At 41.2% G+C, this 7,711-nt stretch overlaps 1 long non-coding RNA gene across 2 annotated transcripts; it reads right to left on the bottom strand.

Annotated features, from left to right (window-relative positions):
• Positions 1-624: 624 nt before the first annotated feature.
• Positions 625-7,138, bottom strand: LOC130579985 (uncharacterized). Of its 2 annotated transcripts, XR_008966069.1 has the most exons (4): positions 6,856-7,138; positions 3,339-3,430; positions 2,083-2,496; positions 625-666 (listed from the first exon to the last, which is right to left on the bottom strand). It is a non-coding gene; the product is annotated as an uncharacterized LOC130579985 (long non-coding RNA). The 2 variants fall into 2 exon arrangements; XR_008966068.1 differs by lacking the exon at positions 625-666 and having other exon boundaries at positions 1,675-2,496.
• Between the last annotated feature and the right edge of the window lie 573 nt (positions 7,139-7,711).

Below are 7,711 nucleotides of genomic sequence, written 5' to 3' on the forward strand. Positions count from 1 at the left end.
TCTTGCCTTTTAAGGGCATTATAACATATTACTTTCACTGTGCCCTCCTCAGCCCACAGGGTGGATGGAGCTCAGTGAGTGATTTTCCACTGTTCCGTTGGCAGCTTCATGCCTGATTTCCTGTCTGCTATTCAAACTCCACTCTAAAGATGGAAATACTAATGCTGTCACCATCCTTTCTAAGTAACACTCTAACGTCTGAGTGCTGTGCAAACAGTTGCTCATTTATTTTCTATCCTAATTCCTGGGATACAGTCAAGGAATCCAGGCCCTCAGGTTGAATATGCTCATAATGCATTATTCTGAGCTCTCAGTTCTAATGTTTGTGGGAATACAGGAGATATTTTGTTAAACCCCACCTTCCTGATTTCACTCACAGTTGCATGTGCCCACCACTTCTGCAGATTAGACATAGAGCCTCTGAGGGGCAAACAGAAAATGAGCAAAACACAGGAACCGCTTGTGGAGAGCCTGGAGAGAGGAGTTATTTGTCTGGGATGAGCAGACAAATAACTGGGAGGGGAGAGCAGCATCGCAGTCCAGGGCGTGAGCCATAAGATGTTCCTCTCTCCTCGTTCATTACGTACCTTCCAGCCTTAGCAACAGATAAAGAAGACAGGCAGCCTGCAGACAACAGGCTCCTTCATTCATGATCCTGAGCCAATCCTAGGAGACAAGAGACAGGAAAGGGAGCCCAGGAAAAGGTGGATTTGAGCTCTATGCAGGCAGGCAGGAGGAGTGACTGTGCTCTTCCTGTGCCTAATCCACAAGCAAGGTTTTACTGGGAAGGACTTAAGTAACCCAGAAAGTTCTTTCCTACCTCTGATGAACACGTTTCACATATTAAAAATCTATATTCTTTGTTTTCATATTGTAAAGACTAGGTATGCATAGCAGAAACAAGGTGTATATTTCACAGCAGCAGTGATTTCTTCCATTTAAGTATTTCCCCAGGGATTCAATGTCTTCTCCTCTCTCCTGGGATCTCTAACATTTTATACATTCATATTAGGTACATTCTGGTTCAAGCTGAGGTTGTGCTCTAATTTAGATTGTTACATGGTCTAGATGAAGCATGAACAGACAAAAGGACAGATCCTTCTGCCCTCAAAATCAYAGAATCATGGAATCATAGGCTTTGGGTAGGAAGGGACCTTAAAGGTCATGTCATTCCAAACTCCTGCCATAGGSAGCGACACCCTCCTCTTTACCAGATTTCTCAAACCCCCATTCAACCTGTCCCAGGCACAATTGCTTGTGGCAAGGACAGGAGGAGGAATCATGAGCTCTGATGGCTCAGTGGGAGCCTGGCTGTTTGTCCTAAAATGCCACCAAGGATAAATTTGAGCAGACATTGGCCTCTGGGWTRGGRTGGTGAGACAGAGGTGGACACTTCTGTTACTCTGCTCTGCTRCTGTGTCTGTAACCTCTGGCAGAAGAGGCAAAAGAGAGCTGAGGCCAACAGCCGCTGCTCCAGCAAGGCTCACTAGTGGCATCTGTTGGAGAATTGTTATCGTAACCTCGAGGTGAATTAAACACACCCTTGTGCTTAAATACAAAAAAAAAACAGTTAATGAAGGATGCATTGGGCAGAGTCCCATCACAATATGGAWTCTGCAAAGATGCATCACAAACAGACACACARCCCRAGATCCAAGRGTATTTGCATGGGGCAYCTGAATCTGTGGATCCATCCCTCAMCCAGCTCTGCTGCCCAGAGTTTGCCATGAGCTTGGCTCTCTGAGCACCCTCAMTCCAGAATGGCTGCAAGACAAAACTGACACTGTTTCTTATCGCCAAGGGAAACTTCACTTCCTTGGAAGGAGTCTGTTCTGTTTCTGGCATTCCTGCTTTCAGATGGTTTAACCCCTCCTTGCCCTCCACACCAGATCATTCCTCAGTCAGAAATTACCACCACTGAACAGTTATAATTAGAATTTCCCTTTTATATTTGTCACCACTGGAAGTCTTTTGACCGAGCCAAAAATTTTGGGGGAGACTGTCATGGGAACTTGAATTGCTGTGAGCAATCAGAAGATGGCTCATGCAAAGCATGTGTTGGTGTTGGCACAGTGCCCTTACTTTTCTGGGGAGCTGCCTCCACGCTGACTCAGCAAGTCAAATGCTTCCTGTAGCTCAGGAGTGGTTTTTGGCAGTCTGCCAGTGCATTTCAGACCACACCAAACCTGTTCAACGTATGAGATCAGTCGTAAGCTGTATAACTAACATTCAAACCAGTGTTTGTCTGTTTGTTAAGAAAAGCAATAAATTGTCCCCATTTGTAAACTTACTAGCTGTTTAAATGCTTGTCTTTTACCTTCTGTTTTGTCCTTACCTTCCTGTTCTTTGCAACATCTACCTACCCCTCATCCTTCAGTTTCTTCTTCCTACATTACCATGTTCTTCTTGTTTTTCTGTTTTCATTTTTCTTTCTAGTTGTAGTTTGTCTTTTCAACTGCAAAGCGAGGCTGTAAGAGGTAGATCTCTGATCTTTGCCTATTTAAGTAAAAATAATATAAAAACATATAGAAAGAAATAAGTAAAACACAATATTACAGCAATTCTGGTAGTGGAAAATTAATATTACTTGTTAAACAGAGCACAGAGAGTTGGGTTTTGGTTTTTTTTTGTTTTGTTTTTTTTTCAAATTAGCCATTTGCATTCAGTTGCAATTCAGTTTTTTTCAAGCCAGAAGGCTGATTCACATGTAAAACCAGTGGGCTGTGCTTTGGACAGTTATGGACCATATTCATCTCTTTTTCATCTAATCTGGACAGCTGAACAGCCTCACACTTTGAAGTTGGTTTCACATAATGTTTATTACACCACCATGCCTTATTTTTCCTTTCTTTTGCACAGGGAAGACATTGTTCACTGGCAGAGTACCCTTTCTCAAAAAAAAAAAAAAAAAAAAAAAAAAAAAAAAAAAAAAAAAAAAAAAAAAAAAAAAAAAAAAAAAAAAGGAAAAAAGAAAGCTTTGGTTGCATAGAAGTATGATCATGAGAAGGATTGTATTACAGAAAAGAATTAAAGTGATGACTGGCAGATTTCTGCTACCAAGTAGAAAGGTACTCAGTCTTCTATTCTTGGCTTGTATCATCCAAGAAATACTGTATTTAAAAAAAGGTAGAATACAGATTTAAGAAAAAGAAATATTTTAAGTAAGTCTAGTGTTATAAGGACTATGTATCTTCTCTTGGAATAATAAAATGTGGCTCAGTTGCATAACTGTGTGTTCCACACTTCACTTTCTTACCATTTTGCACAGTCCAGTGAAGCTCAGATCTCCATTAAAAGGCATATTTATATACAGCCATTCTTGGCAAAATTTTCTTTACCTAGGCAACAGGCTTTCAGAAATCCACCAGGGATGCTCTCAGAGAATGATTCCTGTGTTCATGTGTAGACCCAATGGAAAAGGAAAAAGATTCTGAAACCAGAGAAAAACTGTCCAAGGAAAGCTGTGGTGATAAACCCCAACATTTTTGGGCCATGGGTTCTCTCCAGCTGCATTGTTAATCCAGTTTCTCMATTTTCCCAACCTTCTGGAGACTTCTCCAGTCCCCAAATGGCCTAATAGCTGCTGAAATCACCATCAAGGGAAGTCACTGGTGGTTTCCAACTACCATCAGTCTATCTCCAGATCTGCAGTGGCCCTAGCTGAGAGAAAGAGTCCCCACTGTGACGACAGGTGCCAAGCTGGCTCCCAGTCAGAATGACATCTTGCCTGTAAGGTGGTGGAACTTTTGATTTCCTTTCACACTGGAGCAATAGAGGTTGTCCCTGCAATCACAATCGCTTCAGGAACAAAAGGAGCACAAAGCCAAGCCCACAGCAACCTGATGTGAGGTTTGCCAAAGTGGCACAAATCCAGACTGCAGGACCAGCACTTGAACAGAGAAGAYGGAAATAGCTGTCAACAACAGAGTGGTTCTAAAGATGACACCCTTCTGACAGAATAGGTACAGGTGTCACTGGCTATTTTTGGCTATTTTTAGTATTTTCTTACRTGCCTGCCCAAGTGCTTTCCAAACTGACCAGCCAGTCTGTGCCTTCTCCTATTATGATCAGAGCTGCAAAGGAAACTTTCCAAAAGTCATCTCTTACAATGCTTTGGTTTGCATTTGGTGAATCAGACTTGGACTTCCCAAAGTACATTTTTTAATTTTAGATTTATGTGAACTTTTGCAATACAGGAGGTCATTTAACCTGTTTTGCTGATGATCATTTAGCCCATTAGGCCAGAGAGCTAGTGTGAAAATAAGAAGAGTGGACATCAGGTCTTCAGCACCATTCAGCTCTACACATCCACTCCTATTGTCTCAAGCCACTTGCTACTGCTGACTTCAACTTGGATGTATAAGGGCCTTTCAACACCTCAATCTCTGTGGCTTCTAATTGCAGGTGTAAAGTGAATTGTGAGTGTGATGAAGGAGGTGACATGGATTAAGTTCTGCACTTAATGGTTGCCTAACTCAGGCAATGAATTGTATAATCATAGAATGGTTTGGATTAACCTTAAAGGAAATGAACCTTAAAGAACATCTGGTTCCAGCCCTCTTGCCATGGGAAGAACAGGWACACCTTCCCCTGGGTTACTCAGAGCCCCATCCACCCTGGTCTTGAACATTTCCAGGGATGGAGAGTCCACAGCTCCTCTGRGCAACCTCTTCCAGTGCCTCACCATCCTCAYAGAAAGGCAGGCGGGCAGGMAGGAAGGAAGGAAAGAACGAAGGTGGGACGGAGAGAAAGCATCAGCAGAAGAAAAGCAAAGGTAAGCAAAGTGAAGGTGCCATTATGTTCCATGCTCCATCTGCTGGAGCAGCCCAGAACAACCTGTTGTGTTCACCCTGACAGTTGCAGCAGTCTTCTCCTGGCTTGTTMACTAAATTACCTTTCTTCAAAYAATTATTTGGTAGTAGTGAGCTACATAATTATTGTAATCACATCTGAGATTTGATTTCTCCCTGCTCAGTGTTTTRAGCACCTGCCATTGCATGTTTAGGTGTGATAGGATAATAYAGAAGGTTCTGTTTTATTATTAAATGATACGATGCAATTCAACTCCAGAGTTTTGGGGTTTTTTAATTGTTTTAAGAAGATGCAGTTTGCTGTACTGGGTGAGTGGTAATAACTCCTCCTGGTTCATTTTACAGCTATTTCCTTTATCTGCTTGGRTTTCCATATCAGTTCTCTTTTGTCTTCACTTGCATAATTGCTCTCTTTACAGTTTATCTTCTGCAATACTTAGAAAAATTAACTTTCAKAAATCACAATATTCTCAACTGTTACTTTAATCATAGGTTTAATAGTTCCCTTTCCTACAGTTTTAAGCAAACTGGTCATGATGGAATACAGCATATTATTAAAATATTTTCCTTCTAGTAAAGGATGGTATTTCTGATTGAGGTTTACTTTCTAATGCTTGATATTAAAGGGAGAATAGTGGCCATTAAAATCCCAGGTTTGATAAGAATGTTACCAAACTTTCAGTTGACGTTCCTAAAGAACAAAGCAAGTCTCAGAGAGAAAATTAACTGATATGGTGCAAGTAAATTAAGTACATGATCTGATATATAAGTACATTTAGAGGATACTCTGAGATAAATGTGGAAACATTAACTTGGTCATTAGAGGAAATATCTGTTCCTACTATTATTTAAATGCTATGGGGCTATTGTCCTGAAACAGGATACAAATAAACACAGTTCCCAAGCCTGTCCAATTTTATAGCCCATCAGTGTTGATTATCCTAATGTAAATACAAGGCATTGTCTATTCAGAGCACTTCATCATGAAAAAAAGACAGGGTCAAATATATCACAATGATATCAGATTATAAAAGTGTTGTACCTCTACAATCTACATACAATCTACAGAAAAAAAGATTAATGATGATGATGATGATGATGATGATGATGATGATGATGATGATGATGATGATGGGTGTCTTGAAATTATTTTTTAAGGAAATATGATCACACTATTTTCCTGGAGTCAGATGACTCACAAATTCTGCAGAAGGCAGAGTATAATGTAGGCAAAATCCGCCCTTTCAACAACCATGAGGGTTGCTAAAATAGAGCTGTGGGGTGATRCTGTGGTAGCATGAGTTTATTTTAGATTGTGTAGATCATTAAATAATTCAACTATGGCATTATTCTTTACAGGATCTTTAAAATAATTTCRCTCATATTCTTTTAGGTGCTCTATTATAATTTAGGTATAGAAGACTTCCACCTATTACACTCACCCAGGAAAACCAGGGAAAAGGTGAATCCAGCCAGGGATCTGTTGGATTTATTTTGGAATTACAGTCTCTCTGGGGAAGATACATTTCTGGCATGATCACTTGATAACAGCTGCTGGTTTATGAAGGCAGGCTGGGCAATGTTGTGTCATGTTGTGCCACGGGGTGTCAGGTCTGTTGTTGTGAGGGGACACGGCAGTCAGTGTTCTCTTCCCTGTGCCTGGAGCACTGCTGATGCCTTTTAGTTTGCAGATATGTGATGGCTGTGCCAAGTCAACACTGATGCTGCGCAAGGACCTTCAGTTTCCAGATTGTCCCCACAGTACAGGATCCTGTGTGATAACAGCCATCATTCCTCTCTAAAATAGATGTTTCTTGGGGCTGGTGAGGAGTAAAGCCTTAATTCTTGTTCTCTTGGATATTTTCGGTGACCCCAGAAAAGCCAGGTTTTCCGCTTGGCCCTCAGAAACCTCAGTGATCCTACCCAGCATATCTGCCTGCCTTCCTAAAAGTGATACTTAATGTAAATACAAAGTAAAATACATAGGCACATGTAAGAAATACWATTTTGGTTGTATAGAAAGAAGAAATAAATCTGGACTCACCGAATTCAGTGGCTGCTGTAGAACACAACACACAAGTGCCACACAAGGAGGTTTACCAGTAGGTGGTGACATAGAATTATTTATTAGCTATATTCTGGCTGCAGAGAGGTTACAAGCAGCTTCTCTGGGCAAAAGCTTTCCTTTCATATTGCTCTGCCTTTTTGAGATCCCTTTTGCCTGTTTCACAGCTGCAGAACTGTTTCATAGCTGCAATTGCATCTTCTGGCTATAGCATGTCATGTAAGCCTGCTCCTGTTCCATCAACTGCAGGGCTGCCTCCCTACTGCTGAGCAAAATGCTCGGTTTGTGTGGTTTCAGAGTTTTTTTATCTGTTGATGAAAGAAAATAACCCAGTTCTTGCAACACATGCATGAAAAAAACAAAGTCTATCCTTTCTTTGTAGAGCGTACGTCTTATTTACTTCCAGTGAATAAACGAGTATTCTAGTTAGCTGTGTGGAAACCTGCTGTTTACTGCCAAATGTAATCAGCAGCCTCTCCTACGTCCATCACACCCTTCTTCACACCAGTGYTCCCCAGTTATGAAGCCCTCAGTAAATCTAGAAAAAAATTATTCCCCTCAGCTTGGTCTACCTGTTATTTTCTATTAATTGAAATACCATGTGTGCGTTGTCACTAATGAAAGCCATATAGCTACAGCATATGAGATGAAGCTCAGGTTTGGATAGTTAGTGAGCTGTTTTGGAGCAGCWGGAGGAAATGAGCCTTAAGGTTTCTCTTAGGCTTCAGGAGTCACCACAGAAYTGAGCTGGGCCTGTTTGTTTTATGGGAAGAGAATTGGCTCCATGGAGGCCACAGCCCAACTTGCTTCACTGGCTGGAGCAGAGGTGACAGAT

The sequence above is a fragment of the Malurus melanocephalus genome, unplaced genomic scaffold (assembly GCF_030028575.1).
Source record: "Malurus melanocephalus ecotype Western Australia unplaced genomic scaffold, MMel_1.1 scaffold_306, whole genome shotgun sequence".
NCBI lineage: Eukaryota > Metazoa > Chordata > Aves > Passeriformes > Maluridae > Malurus > Malurus melanocephalus.